The sequence below is a fragment of the Euphorbia lathyris genome, chromosome 9 (assembly GCF_963576675.1).
Source record: "Euphorbia lathyris chromosome 9, ddEupLath1.1, whole genome shotgun sequence".
Taxonomy (NCBI): domain Eukaryota; kingdom Viridiplantae; phylum Streptophyta; class Magnoliopsida; order Malpighiales; family Euphorbiaceae; genus Euphorbia; species Euphorbia lathyris.
The window spans coordinates 20,471,061-20,489,226 of record NC_088918.1 but is presented as its reverse complement, the minus strand read 5'-3'; the positions used below and the strand labels follow the sequence as shown (position 1 = coordinate 20,489,226).

Sequence of the window (18,166 nt, the reverse complement as noted above, 5' to 3'; positions counted from 1 at the left end):
ATTTCCTGTTCTTTGGCACTTATCACAACGAGTAATAAATGAACGGACATCCTTAAACATCGTAGGCCAAAAGAAACCACTTTCAAATATTCTAGCTGCTGTCTTGTTAACTCCATTATGTCCTCCATAAGAGCTAGAATGACATTCTGACATTATGGATTCAAATTCATTTTCACCAACGCATCTCCTAATTATCCCGTCACCACAAGTTTTGAACAGAAAAGGATCTTCCCAAAAGTATTGTTTAATATCGAAGAAAAATTTCTTCCTTTGGTGGGAATTTAATCCTTCCGGAACAATATTGGCTGCGAGATAATTAGCAATATCTGCATACCAAGGTGATATGAAACTTTTCATTTGATAGAGATGTTCATCAGGGAAATCATCTCGTATACCGATAGTTTCACCTATAGGACCGTTTTCATCTTCAAGTCTCGATAGATGATCGGCGATAAGGTTTTCAACTCCCTTTTTGTCTTTAATTTCTATATCAAATTCTTGCAATAATAAAACCCATCTAATTAGACGTGGTTTTGCATCCTTTTTAGCAAACAAATATCTTAATGTTGCATGATCGGTGTAAATAATAACTTTTGAACCTAATAAATATGACCTAAACTTGTCACATGCAAAAACTACGGCTAACATTTCTTTTTCTGTTGTGGTGTAGTTTAATTGTGCACCAGACAGTGTGTGACTTGCATAATAAATGACATGAAGTTTCTTATCATTCCTTTGACCTAAAACACATCCGACAGCTAAGTCACTTGCATCACACATAATTTCAAAGGGTAAATCCCAATCAGGTTTAGCAATAATAGGTGCACTGACTAAAGCAGTTTTCAATGTTTCGAAAGCTTTATCGCATTCTTCATTAAAATCAAAGGTTGAATCTTTCATGAGTAAATTAGTAAGTGGTTTGGAAATTACAGAAATTTTTTTAATAAATCTTTTGTAAAAACCAGCATGTCCTAAGAATGATCTTACTCCCTTAACAGTAGTTGGAGGGGGTAATTTTTCTATTACTGAGGTTTTTGCTCTATCTACTTCTAATCCTTTTTCAGATATTTTGTGACCTAAAACAATTCCTTCGCCAACCATGAAATGACATTTTTCCCAGTTTAATACCAAATTTGTCTCTTCACACCTAGACAAAACTTTATCCAAATTTTCTAGGCATGAATCAAAAGAATCTCCATAAACTGAAAAATCGTCCATAAAAACTTCCATGATATCTTCAATGAAATCATTAAAAATCGCAGTCATACAACGTTGAAATGTTTCAGGTGCGTTACATAGACCAAAGGGCATTCTCCTATATGCAAATGTTCCGTAAGGACATGTGAAAGTTGTTTTATCTTGGTCATCCGGGTAAATGTATATTTGAAAGAATTCGGAGTAACCATCAAGAAAACAGTAGAAAGCATGACCGGCTATCCTTTCGATCATTTGATCAATGAAAGGAAGAGGAAAATGATCTTTCCTTGTTGCTTTATTTAAATTTCTATAATCTATACAAACCCTCCAACTAGTGGTGGTTCGTGTGGGTATTAATTCTCCTTCTTCATTCCTTACAACTGTTATGCCTCCCTTTTTAGGTACACAATGGATTGGACTAACCCATTCACTATCCGAGATAGGGTAGATGATTCCATTGTCCAGAAGTTTAGTAATCTCATTTTTTACTACTTCTTTCATGTTCGGATTTAGGCGTCTTTGCATATCCGCTTTAGGTGGCTTATCTTCTTCTAAGTGAATTCTATGCATTACAATACTTGGATTAATACCTTTTAAGTCAGAAATTTGCCAACCCATACTTCATATCCTACTTCTAACAACTTCTTTCAATTTTTCTTATTGAACTTGTGTCAACTTGTTAGAGATAATTATAGGTAGAGAATCGCCTTCGCCTAAGAAAGCGTACCTCAAATGACTTGGTAATTCCTTAAGTTCTAATTCAGGTGGAACTATAATTGAAGGCGGAACTGGTCCATCTTCTCGAATCAAAGGTTCTGGGTCCTTATCTTCTAGTTCCTCACTCATTATAGGTTCTATTATTTCTTCTTTTTGAACAATGTCATTTACACATTCTTCAATTAAATCAAGTTTCATACAAGCGAAATCCTCCATAGGATATTTCATCGCTTGATTCATATCAAACTCAATCTTATCATCTCCTATTCGTAAAACTACTTTTCCTTCCGACACATCAACTAGAGCACGTCCCGTGTTCATGAACGGTCTACTAAAGATTAGCGGACAATTTACATCATAAGCAAAATCTAAAATAACGAAATCGGTAGGAAAAATAAATTTGTCAACTTTAACTAAAACATCCTCAATTATACCGTATGGTCTTTTAGTGGTTTGATCCGCTAATTGCAAAACCATATTGGTACGTTTGATGTCTTCTTCTAAGCCTAACTTATTAAAAATAGATAATGGCATCAAGTTAATGCTTGCTCCTAAATCACAAAGACAACTTGGGAATTCTATATCTCCCAATTTACACGGAATGGTAAAACATCCGGGATCTTTGAGTTTTGTGGGCAAATTGCTTGACACAATCGAACTACAATCTTCAGTTAGTGAAATGGATGAAATCCCTTCCCAACTGATTTTCTTTGAAATTAAATCTTTGAGGAATTTTCCATAGTTGGGAATTTGCGTAATTGCATCCATAAACGTCAAATTAATATGCAAATTCTTAAGTTTGTCTAAAAATGTTAAAAGTTGTTTATCATAGTCCTTGTTGCGGACTTTGTGTGGAAAAGGTGGTTTGGGTACAAAAGTTTTTGTACTAGAGTCAATCGGTGCATCTTTTTGTTTTAATGTATCTTCTTTGGGTTTTGGTAAATCAGTTCCAGGTAAAGTCGAATTTCCGGGCATTTCCGGGCCTAAGTAGTTTTTCCCTGAACGAAGAGTGATAGCCTTAACATGCTCTTTCGGATTTTCTTCCGTATGGCTTGGAAGACTTCCCTCTTTGCGGGATGGAATTGATTTAGCGAGTTGTCCAATTTGAATCTCCAAATTATGGATGCTAGATGATTGGTTTTTAATAAGCTGATCGAATTTATTTTCGATCCGTTTAAAACCATCGTCGTGATTACTTATTTTTCCGCTCATCGCATCAATGAATTTGTCGATTTTAGAAGATAAGGTGCTAATCGTATCTCTTGATTGATTTTGATAATTAGTAGTACGATTTTGATTAGCATTAACATTATTATTGTTATTATCTCTCCAGTTAAAGTTAGGATGATTTCTCCATCCAGGATTATATGTATTGGAATAAGGGTTATTAGTTTGGTTTTGCCCTTGGACAAAGTTTACCTGTTCAATTTCACTCATACCTTCGTAATCCACATCCGTTTGGATTGGTTGACCATTAGGATCACACGGTGTCATAAACCTATCAATTTTGTGCGACAAGGCAGAAAATTGGGCTTGCAACATCGCTACTGGATCAAGATTCACTATAACTTTAACTGATGATGTTGTTGAGGATGATGGTTTCGCTACTGGTACGTGTCCACGTTCCGCGGGCCATATACTACTGTTGATTGCCATTTCCTCCAAACGTTCTCTCGCTTGGGCAGATGTTTTCTTCATGAATAACCCTCCAGACATAGCATCCAATGAACCTCTAGTTGTAGGATTTAGTCCATTATAAAATGTTTGCATTAAAAGTTCAGCGGGCAATTAGTGGTGTGGGCATAAACGTTGAAGTTCTTTAAAACGTTCCCAAGCCTCATAAAGAGTTTCATTATCATTTTGAGAAAAAGATGTTAACTCTTTAATGACTCTTGCGGTTTTTGCTAAAGGGAAAATTTTTTATAAAAATGCTTGGGCTAATTGCTCCCAAGTCTCAATTGATGCGGCTGGCATAGAAGTTAACCATTCTTTTGCTCGATCCTTCAAAGTAAAAGGAAAAAGGCGAAGTTTGATTACTTCTGCAGTTACATCAGTAATTTTAAAAGTGTGACAAATTTCTAAGAAATTTGTCAAATGGGTGTTAGGATTTTCGTTAGGTAACCCGTAAAACGTTACATTATTTTGCAACATATTAAGCAACGCAAGCTTAATTTCAAATTGATTTGCATTGATTTGGGGTCTAACTATACTGTTTGTTACACCGGCCACTCCTGGCCTAGCGTAATCCATAAGTGTGGCCATAACTTCTGGCTCGGTAATTTTAGTTTTTATTGGGGTTTGGTTTTTCTTTTTCTTTTCTTTCTTGTTCTTTTTAAGGGTTCTTTCAATTTCTGGGTCAATAGGATCTGGTGACGTGCCCGAACTTCGAGAACTGCGCATGAACTTGAAATTTCGCACGAACCGAAACTACCTACAAAACAGAATTTGAAAAATAAATATGTTAGTAATTGAAAATAATTAAAAATATAAAAGTTTGAATAAGTATGAATAAACCTAGATTCGTAATAAAACACGAAAAATTTAAAATTTTATCAAAAATTTTGGCGTATCCCCGGCAACGGCGCCAAAAACTTGTTGAGCGATTTCCGCAAGTGCACGGTATACGCTTGTAGTAATAAAAGATATCGATCCCACAGTGAACGCTTTTTTAATAAAACTTATTTACAATCGGTTAAATTTACTTTTAGGTTTATGATATGGAAAAATCGTTTAATCGGTTTTGGTTTTGAAATAGTTAGAATGAGAATTAGATTAGAATATGAAGATGTTAGAAAATATCTGATTAAAAATGAATTTGCAAAACAGGAACGTTTTAGTACTTTAGAAAAGTAAACATGTATATTTGTTTGCATTAAGCAAAGAAACAACTTTAAACTTTGTACGAATTATAAAGATGAAATAAATGACGAAACCTCTAATTAATTGGCTTTGAACGCGACAAAACCCTTATCCGGGATAATTGCCCTTAACCAAATTAAAACTCTACCGAGATAATAATTTGCCTAAGTATTCAACAAAGTTTCATTGTAAAGATTTTGGATTAAATACGTTTTAATGAAAACACCAGCATCAATCCACTTCGGCTCATTTACCAAAGTGCTGCATAAAAATCTATCGAATAGAACGGACTTTATTAGATGAAATATAAATTGATACAAGTTTACAGAGAACATGGAGCATTGAATTCTTCGACGGCGTGCAAGTGAACGGGTTGTCAATCCTTTCCTTGGGTTTCGTTCGAGTTTGTCAGGCTCAGGGGCGAATCCTCTACTCAATCTTCTCGCTGAATCTTCGTAATAGAGACTGGGTCGGTCTACTACCAAATTGAAAACTAAACTGGAACAATGTCTAAACGCTACTGAATTTGTTATTAATTTGTAAACAATGTGTGTACATCATATTGCTTTTGAACAGAATCGAAATCTAACTTCTGAATCACTTGATTCAGAATTTCTACATAAATTCTACACTAATTTCTTTCTTCTACACATATCACATTCTTTCAACTCTCCATCAACTCTTTATTTATAGATGTTGAAGAGTCTTGATCGAAGTGTCGTGTCCGTTGTGAAGGATCGTGTCCGTTGTGAAGGAATGTCTTTATCCACCCGAACGATCGCGTTCCGTCGAAAACGAAAGTGTGTAACATGCTTCTAAAATCTCCTGCTCGTACCGAGAATTATCAAATTCACTACCGAGAATGGGGGAGCATCAATTGTACTTCGGACGAAGGGTAAAATGGCTGAAGGACGCGTGTCGTGACCGTGAAAAGGGGAAGCCGCGGTCGCGGCACAGAGCATTTTTCATTTTTTCGCTCTCGTTCGTGTCCTCGACTTGGCGTTATTAATTTTCGTCGTCTTCGACTCCTTTTGTAGGGCTTTTCTTCTATTTTCGAGCTCTTTTTACTCCTATTTGGATTTTACCAAATATTTATGTACCTTGCATGAAAGAAACATATTCGAAAGTAAAAGCTTTCTAAATAGTTATAAACAGCATAAATTTGTAGCAATATTGATGTAATTATTGATAATATTTTAGGTATATTTTGGGCTTAACAGCTATCCTGACTGTCACTCAGCTTCATTCGTTATCTTCGAATGTTCAACTTCTATGCTGAGTTCCTTCTTAGTCAGCTCCGTTCTGTTTATACAATTCTGAAGGAGTCTTCTAATTTAGTTAGCTTCGTTCTGGCAACTTTGAAGGAGACTTCTGAGACTGAGTTCTACTCCACTCAGCTTCTATTCTTTCATGCTGAGTTTCGTTCCACTCAGCTTGGCTTATGCTGACTTTTGTCCTGTCTAACTTTATATATATATTTTTGCACTCAATATTGAACAAACACATTAGTACAATTAAATCAAAGCATTTAAATTTAATTGCCTCTTAATCATGGATGATTTTGTCAAATCAAAATCTTGTGGAAAGGTGTTTCAACAAACTCCCCCATTTTGATGTTGGCAAAATACATAATTATGGAACTCAGTTATAAGTTACCCCATGATTGATTTATTTTTGAAATAACTCCCCCGTAAGGGTTGCACATATTCTCTTAACTTAATTCTAAACCTTCCAAGATTTAATTGAATTAACCTTAAGACATTTGTGTATACTGACTTAGTTTAATGTTAAAGTTTTCAAGATCTGAGATAATTGGATTTAAGTCAGTTTTCAAAAATATTAGAAGTATGTTATTACTCAGTTTATTACATAAGTATTTTAGTGTTAATGTATACTGAGTATGTTTTACTTCTTAATTTGTTTGTTCAATTTTATCAGTCAGGTTGAGAAAATGGTACTTATCATAGATTAAGCAAAAACATATGAGGAAAGATTCTATGCTAAGTTCTAAACATTGACTAAGCTATATCTAGTTCTTCTTCTTTTCCTTCATATTGACCTGAGCTTGATGGTCAGCTTGATATACTCCTTTGCCTCTATCTTTACTTCCTGAGGCATTACCTGCAAGCTGAGTTCCGTCTTGGCTTTTCTCCCCCGTTTTGCCATCATCGGGTATATAAAGGAAGGTTTCGTTTCTAGCTGCAGTGGAGAGGAAATGTGAGTAACGCTGGAGCCTTTTTGTGCTTTCACTCAAGCCATCAATTATAGGGACACTGTCATCTTGGACATGGCGAGGAACCCGGAGAGAGCTGCTAATCATGCTGAGTAGACATTCATGTGATTTGCTAAGCCAGGTGTGCGCACTGGTGAGCTGAGCAAAAGATTGGTGGTACATCTTTAGTATGGCAGAGTCATAAAACATGCGCTGAGCATTGTTGATGCGCATTGCCTTCATAATTGCCTGGGAAAAGCTCAAGAGTTGACCATTGGAGACTGAGTCAACATCCATCTGTGCTTTGTTGACGTTGAGTAGACTTACTGCTTCACTCAGTTGGTCAATTGTGCACTGAGAGGAGGAAGATACTAATTCACACGTACTGGTCAGTTCAGCAGTTAGTTTGGCAAAGACTTGTTGTGCCCTCCCCAATTATGGGCCCATGCATAATTTTTCTTTTAATTGGGCCCAGAAACACAAAACAACAACGTTTTGTCTGGTCCCAATTAAAAAAGAAAAAAGAAAAAACAGGCAGTACGACTGCCTTGCCTTGCCACTTTGATAACTTATAATTTTAACTGTGTTTTTATATTATGTTGTGCCTCCTATATAAACCTTTCAATTAAAAATTAATAACTAACTTTTACTTATTTTATTTATTTTAGTTTTTACTCATTTTTTCAAAACATGAATTTTTACTTTCTATATGAAAAAGCCCCTGTCTACTCCTTCTCTTCGACAACTACCTCCATTTTCTTATTTTTTACTTTTCTTAAAAAAAAATTACTTTTCTTTTCCTACCTTGTTGGTTGTTGATTTTTTATTTTGTCTCAATTCTATAATTAAATTAAAGTAATGCTCTCTCATATCCTCCTCTTAAGTTCTTGGTTGTTAATTTTTAGGTTATTAACTTTTTATTATTTGTATACCTTTTGTTTTAAAAATTCTAATTTAATTTGTTATAGTTCTAATTTTGGTTTTTGTATGAATTAGTATTATCATTTGGTAGCTTAATTTAATTTAGTAATGTGAATTTTGATTGATTGAAAATTTCATAGTTTAAAATTAAATTGATAATATTGATTGAATTGGGTTCATAAATTAGGAGTTTTGTATTGTGATATTAATTTAGAGGGTTTGGTTGTAGCCTTAATTTAGGGGTATTGTGCTATAAATTTAGGGTTTTGTGATATAAATTTAGGTGTTTTGGTTATACATTTGTAGTCTGGTATAGATTCATTTTATCAATTGAAGCTATTAAAGAGAATAAATTGTAGGAGATTTTGATTTCAAATTAGACTCACAGACAGAATGAGGTCCTATTTATAGATTCCCAATACAAAATAATCAAAGATTTAAGATTCACAAGACCAAGACCAAAACCAATAGTCAAAATAGTCAAAGATTTATACTCAGAATGAGGTCCTATTTATGAGAAATTATATTGTGTGCCTAGCACACCACTTCAAAATCTGATGTGGTGTGCCATGGCCAATAGAAACATGACACTTATTAAAATAATCTAAATTAAATTTCTTTTTAATTTTTAGTTCAAAACCCAATTGAATTGAAGTTCATACAGCTACCACCGATGAGTTTTAAATGGATTTAAACATATTTGAATCTGAATTTTAATTTTTTTAAAAGTTTTAATTCAATACTCAATTGAATTGAAGTTCATACAATCATATCTCGGTCTCTTTGAGATACCTGAAGCTCAGAATCAGATCCTATAAGCACATATAATACCTTGCCATTAAGAATCAAATTCATCCTTCAGCCAGAAGATAATATTAAAGTTGGTAGGAGAATAGTTCCTGCTAATACCCATCAGAACTCAATATATTCAAGTACCCAAAACATAATTTAAATGATTATAAAAACAATAGGAATCATATTTGCATGCAAACCCAATGAAAGCAGCCTTTTGAGAATCCAAAATAATACAGTTGTGTTCACATTCGCCTCCGCACAGAAATATGCACGGGGCTATGTAGGTCACTAGATCTTATCTTATTTTTATTTCTTAGCAAGCAGTTTAGAAATGGAATCCATAGAAAACATATCCAAGCACAAGTCGACATTCTTAGTTTCGGATCCCTCTATTATACCTCAGATCAAGATAAAATCTAAATAATAAAAGAAGAACTTAAGGCATTCCCTAATGCATTTAAGATTTGCATCCATATCTATCTACAGCTTGATCTTTATATAACGGTAAGCTGAATGCCTCACATCATATGGACTAATGAAATGCTCTCAGACGATCCAAATAAAGACAAAGATTTGAGGTGTGAAACCACAAATTTCAATATCCTTGTTATCAATTTAGGATAATAATAAGACGAGATTTATTAATTAATAAAATATAATTTTAAATTAATTAATAATAAATCTTGTCTTATTAATTAATTAAATGCTCTCATGCGTTTATAGTTCGGTTCGTAAATTGTAAATGTCAAATATTAAAATTAAAGTGTTAATTTTGATCAAGATGGTTTTTAAGAAATTTATAGTTGAAATACAACACGTTTCTAAAAACAACAATTTATGATAAGGAACGGTAAAATAATTAAAGTACAAGAATATACGATTAATAAATGAAACTGAATTTTTTTATTATTAATCAATAATATTACATTTTTATTACAAATATTTCTTTAGCTATCTTTTGTTTTCTATGTTAGCAAATTTTGGTGGATCGAAGGGCCCGTTCTTCAATGTTAGAGACACTTGAAGGTTCTCGCTTTAAAACCAAAGGCATCTGTTATATTCCCAAAAAGTTGGGTCGAGGCCCCCCCAGATTCTTTTCACCTCGAGGAAAATAATGCAGTTGAAGAACTAGCTTCCCGTATCTCTAGGAACAGCGAGCTCATGCATAATTTTCAGAAACTACAGAGGCTTCCTGAAGGGTTGTTTTGCATTTCCTATTACAAACTCTAACGCACACATCGCTGAACTTAAAGCGGTGATTTTAGCTATCGATTTGGCATGGGAGAAAGAATGGCGGAACCTGTGGATTGAATCGAACTCTACTTTTGTAGTTAATTTGCTGAAACGACACTCTACGGCAGTCCTTTGGACGGTTCTACAAGATTGGCTTAGATCCTTATCTCATTGTAGGGACATGAACATTATGATTTCACATATCTTTCATGAAGGAAACCAGGTGGCCGACGCCTTAGCAAAATTCGGCTCCACCTCCGCAGGCATCACTTGGTGGCCTTCAGCACCTACCTTTTGCTCGTCTTTTATTTTTAATGATCGTTGCAACATTTTTCATATTCGTTTCTCCTAACCTTTTGTATATATAATTTTTTATTCAATATAAGGAGTTGGCGGTTGTGAAGGCCTAGGATGCCGACCTAGTCGAGATGTCAGGCTAACATACTTCCTCATCCCAGATTCTTATTAAAAAATAGAATTAGCTTCCAAATTCATGGAGCAATTTTATAAAAAAAAGTTAATGCAATGCCAAATTTGGCTCCAAATTTGTAAATACCAAATTTTGAGTTTCATTTCATTGTGCGGTTTCAGGCCCTATTTTGGATGGAAATGGATCAATGACAAAACTCATTGTTCGCGATGATGTTTTTCCTTGTACAGTAAACTTCATTCATCTAAACATCTGAAATGCAATTTATTATTTTTTGGACGTTTATGCATTTTTCCTTTTTTAGTCTTTACATATTTCGTTAAGGAATCAGTTTTAGGGTTTTGTTTTGCTATTTAAGAAAACCATGCCTAACAGTATGTATTTTTTACACCTTTTTTTCTAACCTTTGTGATTACAGCTTTGGCACGCAGGTTAGAGGTCTCTGGCGCACAGCAGTAGTCAGCTGCACTTGGCTAATATATGGCGAAGGAGAAACAAGGCCATCTTCGATTCAGAACTCCCTTCAATCCAAAGTTCCATTATCTCGCTACGGCTCTTTATTCGGGAGTCAAACAGCGTCATCAATGGCCACTGCAACTCTAGGATAGACTCGGACATTCTCGGGTAGCTTCACGTCGCACCCAGGCCACCACCGACACCAAATATAATTGTTGTTCGTTGAAGAGCTCTGCCCTAAGATTGTTAAAGGTGAATACAGATGGTTCAGCGTTAGAAAAGCCAGGACCGACTGGCACAGGAGGCATTTTTCGCACTCACAGGGGCTTCGCTAGAGGTTGTTTTGCCTTCTCAATCCCCAATTCGTTTGCATACTTGGCGGAATTACAGGCGATCATCTTTGCGGTGGATATTGCGTGGGAGAAAGGCTGGCATTGCTTATGGATCGAATCAGACTCAACATACGCCGTGAATCTTCTAAGGTCCCGCCTAGTGGCTATCCCGTGGAATATCCGCTAAGCTTGGTTGAAGTGTCTCACACAATGCTCGGGCATGACTATTACAGTAACTCATATTTACAGAGAGGGTAATCGGGTGACAGATGCTTTAGCAAAATACGGGATCACATCTCCGGACATCTTTGGTGGCCTGCGACACCGGCTTTTTGCCATTCTTTTATTCTTGATGGCATTCGCAATGTTTGTCATTTTCATGTTTCATAGCTTCTCATTTTCTTCTGCTTTCCTTTCTCTCTCTCCTGTTGTATAAACTTTTTAATTTTTAATTTATTTATTCATTCGGGTTTGCTTGGTTAGCGGTTGGGGTGCCAACCTCGTTGGGATATCAGTCATAAATCGTCCCTATCATTACAAAAAAAAATAATTAAGAAATAATTTCGAATGTTTTACGGAGCTTTTGATATTCAATAAACATATTTTGTTTTTTCTAAAGTTCTATTAATTTGAAGGTTATCGATAAGTACATTCGTATGCAAATCAACTATTCCTAACATGTTCTTGTGTTCTTATTACTTTACTCACTGAGTGGCCGTGCACCATACACCACCACTGAAAACAAAACGAGAATTTACATAAAATCCTTATGATAATAAGTTTCCTTAATAAAACTCTTAATCCAAGAGGGAAGTAATGTATTTTGATACTTTAAATGTTCTAAGGTTCGAGTGTCTTGACCAAACTATTAGCAGTTTTCTTGAAATAAGCATGGCTATAATTGTGTAATTAAAATGTGTGTATCCAAAGAGAGGAGATCATCTTGAGTAAAATAATCATGAATTCTAAATCTAAGAAAAAGTAGGCTATTTTTATAAAGCATCTCTTATAAATCACCATTTACCCATTTAGCTTCAAACATAGTTTTTCAAAAATAAAAGAAAAAGGTTCAATACATTAAGACTGCCTTAAATTTAACCTAAAAAAATCGATTGACTCTCTTAACTTGGTTAATATAACATAATTAACCCTCTATTACTACGTGGCAGTATAAAAGAAAATTTAGACAAATTGAAACACCGATCACTTTAACCAAATATACGAAACCAATAAGTCACTGCAAGTCAATTTACAAGGCCAATAGATTATTTTAAGTAAATTCGGGTTGCTAATAAGACATCTTTGGAAACTAATCGGGTTTTTTTATGTCAAGTTAAAGGTTGTTATATGGTGCAAGACTTAGCCGAGTTCGCATCACACATATTAGAGATAGTTTGTATTATTGTTTGTTGAGCCCTGAAGTGTAACTGGAAAGCACATGGAACAAAGATGTTTAGCTATATGAATTTGAGTTTCTAGTTAAATGACAATGTAGCAACGTAACAGATTATGATTAAAATATTCACATATAACTCCAACTTAATTTGCATATTTGAAGTATTGCATTCTGAGGGGAAAATATCATGTTCAAATCACCAGAAGATTGTTTGAGGCTAGAAGAATCACATATCTTCTGAATTTGATTAGCACTAGTTATCAATGATCTTAACAATTTCTTTCCACCTCCTATAGAGGATCAGCTTGGAGAAACGAGGTCCGGAAATAGACGGTATTTGGCAGGAGACTGACCCCCAAAGTAACCGTAGTGCCATGAAAGAACTGGTGCAGGTGCAGCTGACTTAACTTCATTGAGAGAGATTTGTCTTCCTTTCGGAGAGCATAATTATTCGACTTCTTCCATTCTCGTGAACGAACCAGCTACTTGATCTGAGGCACATTTCGGGAGGCCTTAAGGGCTTCTCGTTGAAAAATTAACTTGTGTGGCCTCCGCTTTTATATGAGGCCCGAAGTAAATTCGGGTGTGACGAAGTAGAGAAGAACATGATGGTCATCACTTGCCATTGTAAATCGATGATGCAAGAGCAAGTGATTCCTAAAACCTCTGTGGTTGAAATTCCCGGGATCAGTCTGCAATAAGTAAGCAACATAATTTAGTAAACGGAAACATATGAACATTTAAATCCAAGCAGTTTTACCCTTGGATGTAATGAGCTGAGTCTCGGATCAGGATGTCAAGGAACCAGTTAAATCCAAGCAGGCAGCACGGCCAATTAAGGATAAAATCTACACAAGAAAACCATTATCATCTTCATTAGTGTATAGTTGCAAGGTAAAAGTTAATCAAAACAGAAAATGAAAACACATTTGTTGCAGACTAATTCCTGCAACAGGGACGGGTGAACAACCCTTTAGGAGAGGAGTGGTTACGGACGGGCTGGCTGGTGCTCCGGCATGGTTTCAGCGTTAGGAAAGCCAGGACCGGCTGGCACAGGAGGCATTTTTCGCACTCATGGGGGCTTCGCTAGAGGTTGTTTTGCCTTCTCAATCCCCGATTCGTTTGCATACTTGGCGGAGTTACAGGCGATCATCTTTGCGGTGGATATTGCGTGGGAGAAAGGCTGGCATTGCTTATGGATCGATTCAGACTCAATATACGCCGTGAATCTTCTGAGGTCCCGCTCAGTGGCTGTCCCGTGGAATATCCGCCAAGCTTGGTTGAATTGTCTCACACAATGGTCGGGCATGACTATTGCAGTAACTCATATTTACAGAGAGGGTAATCGGGCGGCGGATGCTTTAGCAAAATAGGGATCACATCTCCGGACATCTCCTGGTGGCCCGGGGCACCAGCTTTTTGCCATTCTTTTATTCTTAATGACATTCGCAATGTTTGTCATTTTCGTGTTTCATAGCTTCTCATTTTTTCTGCTTTCCTTTCTCTCTCCTTGTATAAACTTTTTAATTTTTAATTTATTTATTCATTCGGGTTTGCTTGGTTAGCGGCTGGGGTGCCAACCTCGTTAGGATGTCAGCCATAACCAAGTATCGTCCCTATCATTATTAAAAAAAAATGCAATAAAAAAAATTAAGAAATAATTTCGAATGTTTTATGGAGCTTTTGATATTCAATAAACATGTTTTGTTTTTTCTAAAGTTTTATTAATTTGAAGGTTATCGATAGGTACATTCGTGCGCAAATAAACTATTCGTAACATGTTCTTGTGTTCTTATTACTTTCCGCTACTCACTGAGTGTCCGTGCAACATACGCCACCACTGAAAACAAAACGGGAATTTATATAAAATCCTTATGATAATAAGTTTCCTTAATAAAAACTCTTAATCCAAGAGGGAAGTAATGTATTTTAACCTATCTCCTAAATTGATTAATGTAACATAATTAACCCTCTTTTACTACGTGACAGTATAAAAGAAAATTTAGACAAGTTAAAACACTGATCACTTTAACTAAATATACGAAACCAATAAGTCACTTCAAATCAATTCATAAAGCCAATAGATTACTTTAAATAAGTTCAGATTGTTAATAAGACATCTCTGAAAACTAATAGGTTTTTTTTAAGTCAAGTTAAAGCTTCATATATATGGTGCAAGACTTAGCTGAGTTCATCACATGAGATGGGATAAGTGAATATTAGAGATAGTTTGTTAATTTGTTTGTTGAGCCCTGAAGTGTAACTGGAAAGCACATGGAACAAAGATTAGCAACGTGACAGAATATGATTAGAATATTCACCTATAACTCCAACTTAATTAGCATATTTGAAATAACAGTAACAAGCATTAAGCAAAAGATAAGCAATTTGTTTTCTCCAATTACATAATTCAATGTTAAAGCACCGACTCAAGGAAGGCTTTTTGCATTGTGAGGGGGAAAATATCATGTTCAAATCACCAGAAGATTGTTTGAGGCTAGAAGAATCACATATCTTCTGAATTTGATTAGCACTAGTTATCAATGATCTTAACAATTTCTTTCCACCTCCTATAGAGGATCAGCTTGGAGGAACGAGGTCCGGAAATAGACGGTATTTGGCAGAAGGCTGACCCCCAAAGTAACCGTAGTGCCATGAAAGAACTGGTGCAGGTGCAGCTGACTTAACTTCATTGAGAGAGATTTGTCTGCCTTTCGGAGAGCATAATCGTACACATGCTCGACTTCTTCCATTCTCGTGGACGAACCCGACACTCTGCCTTTCCTATGATGGGGCAAACAAAACTGATTTCTCACTGATGCAAGCCACATAACGGTGAGATGAATGAAATCTTGATACATGTAAAGATTTCATACGTGAACTTACCCTTTTCTTTTTCTTTTTCTAATAAATGTAATGTATTCTTTCATTTTCATTATATAATGTTCCTGCCACCTTCATCAACCTCACTCACCATTTCATCACTTCCATAATCTTCTTGTTTCAGATATGGCTTTTTCATTTAAAAACCTTCCTGAAGAAATCACAATGGATATCTTTTCTCGTTTACCTCTGAAATACCTAGTCCGATGCAAAGCTGTGTCTAAGCCATGGCTTCACTTCCTCACCTTCTCCAGTTTCCCTCAATGGCTCCTCCAACGCCACATTTCCTGTGATCCACTTATCCCTTGCCCTCATGACCAGAGCTTCCTCATTCTCACATCGGACTCCTATAGTTACATAGACAACCAACGTGAGTGCAAGTCACTCTCTACACCCTCAGGAGATATACATTTATCATCTGAGTTGTTACTAGCTTCTGCAATCTTTGCAGATTCAGACAGCATTTCATTAGTGAAGTTACCTCCAAACTGCCAAGGATCAACAGAACCCGGCAGGTTAAACGTGAGAGAGAACTCCCACTATGTTGTCAATGATCTTACAATTTCTTTCCACCTCCCATAGAGGATACAGCTTGGGAGGAAAGAGGTCCGGAAATAGACCGTACTCGGCAAGAGGCTGATCCCCCAAAGTAACCATAGTTACTCAACTTCTTCCATTCTCGTATACCAATACCAGCTACTTGATCTGAGGTATATCTCGGGAGGCCTTCGGCTTCTCGTTGAAAAATTAACTTGTGCAGCCTCCGCTTTTATATGAGGCCCGAAGTAAATTCGGGTGTAACGAAGTAGATTAGAACATGGTGGTCATCACTTGCCATTGTAAGTTGATGATGTAAGAGCAAGTGATTCCTAAAGCCTCTGTGATTGAAATTCCGCGGATCAGTCTGCAATAAGAAAGCAACATAATTTAGTAAACGGAAACATTTGAACATGTGAGTATAAAAATTCGAATATCATATGAAGTAGTTTTACCCTTGGATGTACTGAGTATCGGAGCAGGATGTCAAGGAACCAGTTCAACTGATTGCAAGATGTCAAGGAACCAGTATCGGAGCATGTATGAAGTAGTTAAATCCAATCAGGCGGCTGTGTCCCCTAGCTCGGCCAATTAAGGATAAAATCTACACGAGAAAACAATTATCATCTTCATTAAAACAGAAAATGAAAACCCATTTGTTGCAGACTAATTCGTGCAACAGGGAAGGGCGGGCTGGTGCTCCGGCAGCTGTGTACCCTAGCTCCGCCTATGCGTACATCCTTGAGAGGGAATCCATAAAATCAAGGATTCTTAACATAAAATGATGATCAGAAAATTGAAAAACGAAAATTTTCCTAAATTCAAATCCAACTAGAAAAATAAAACCAAGAACAATCAAACAAAAGTTACATGCCAGTAAAATTGAAGAACCACCCTTGATAAGGGATCCATAAAATGAAGAATACAAGCAGTCAATTAAGGATCCGGCAACATAAAATGAACAGACAATTCGAATTGAAAACTAGGTTTCCATAAAAAAAAAAAAAACATGTTGAACCAATTCAAATCCAACTTGAAAAATAAACCAGGATGCTTTAAACATTAACGGAAAAGAAACGAAATGCACAATTCAAGAAGAAGAAGAAAGAACTAACCAGTAAAATTAGGGTTCACTCTCTCACACAGTCTCTACAAATGCACAATTGAAGAAGAACGTAAGTAAGAGAAGAATAGGGTTCAGCTTCTGACAGTGAAAGTCTCAAACTTTTAGGCTTTATTTAGGAATTTGTTTGAGGTGGTTGGTGGGTTCAGTTCATGCATGTGAGCAATTCAGAAAGACCAAAATCCAACTCATCCTCATTCACACTATTTTACTACTATTATTTTCTATAATTAACCATTTATTAGAATCTTTTTTCTTAAAAAAAAAATCCTTGTAATAATATAATGGGATTTTGCCTTCATTTGGAGTTTTTATCAAAATTTTGTTTTAGGCCTTTAGTTTTACAAAAGCAGAGAATTCTTGTCTTTTGTAAAAACAGTCTTTTACGACAGGAACAACAAACCATAACAGGAACAGCAAAACAGTAGGTAAAACAAACAGGTCCTATAGATTTTAGTTTAAAATTTTATTCATCCATTGTAAATCTTTGTTAGTTTTTCTACGTGTTTTATTTTGTAAAGAAACTGATAAATTAACTACCGATTTCATAATAAAAATAAATAATTATTTAAAAAAATTGATTAGAACCGGTGGACTAACTGTCAGTTATACTTATATTTTATTTAAAAAAATATCAAAACAAGCGAAAAATGATTTTCAAAATTGTAACAGAAAAAATTTCGAACTAATCCCTATATTTTTATAATTTTAATTTAATTCTAAACAATTAATCTTTAAACTACACTGTTTAATTTTAGAAAGTTGTTATTTAGCTCCAAGGTATAAAATAGTATAAATTTAAACCTAATATTTCTAACCAAAATCAATTTTAGCCTACCATTATCGAAAATTTAAAAATATTGATTTGACTGTTATTTAACAGTCTGTTCAGACCTTCCAAACATCAATTATATTGAAGATATTTAATCAGAAAATTTAAAATTAAAAACATTGTAACCATCTAAAGAAGGTGCTACCACACTAAGGATTTAGTTGTCACTTTCATGTGCGTGACGGTAGAGAGAGTTTGCTTTACAGCTCCTTGTCTCGCTTCAACGTGATCGCGTTCCAATAA

The 18,166-nt window shown here is 35.4% G+C and overlaps 1 long non-coding RNA gene and 1 other non-coding gene across 2 annotated transcripts; one reads left to right on the top strand and one right to left on the bottom strand.

The window, feature by feature from the left end:
* Window positions 1–3,700: 3,700 nt before the first annotated feature.
* Window positions 3,701–3,807, top strand: LOC136207608 (small nucleolar RNA R71). Its single transcript, XR_010676741.1, has one exon. It is a non-coding gene; the product is annotated as a small nucleolar RNA R71 (small nucleolar RNA).
* An 11,057-nt stretch (window positions 3,808–14,864) lies between these two features.
* LOC136205382 (uncharacterized) lies at window positions 14,865–17,273 on the bottom strand. The gene is made up of 3 exons (XR_010675923.1): window positions 17,084–17,273; window positions 16,424–16,572; window positions 14,865–16,335 (listed from the first exon to the last, which is right to left on the bottom strand). It is a non-coding gene; the product is annotated as an uncharacterized lncRNA (long non-coding RNA).
* Between the last annotated feature and the right edge of the window lie 893 nt (window positions 17,274–18,166).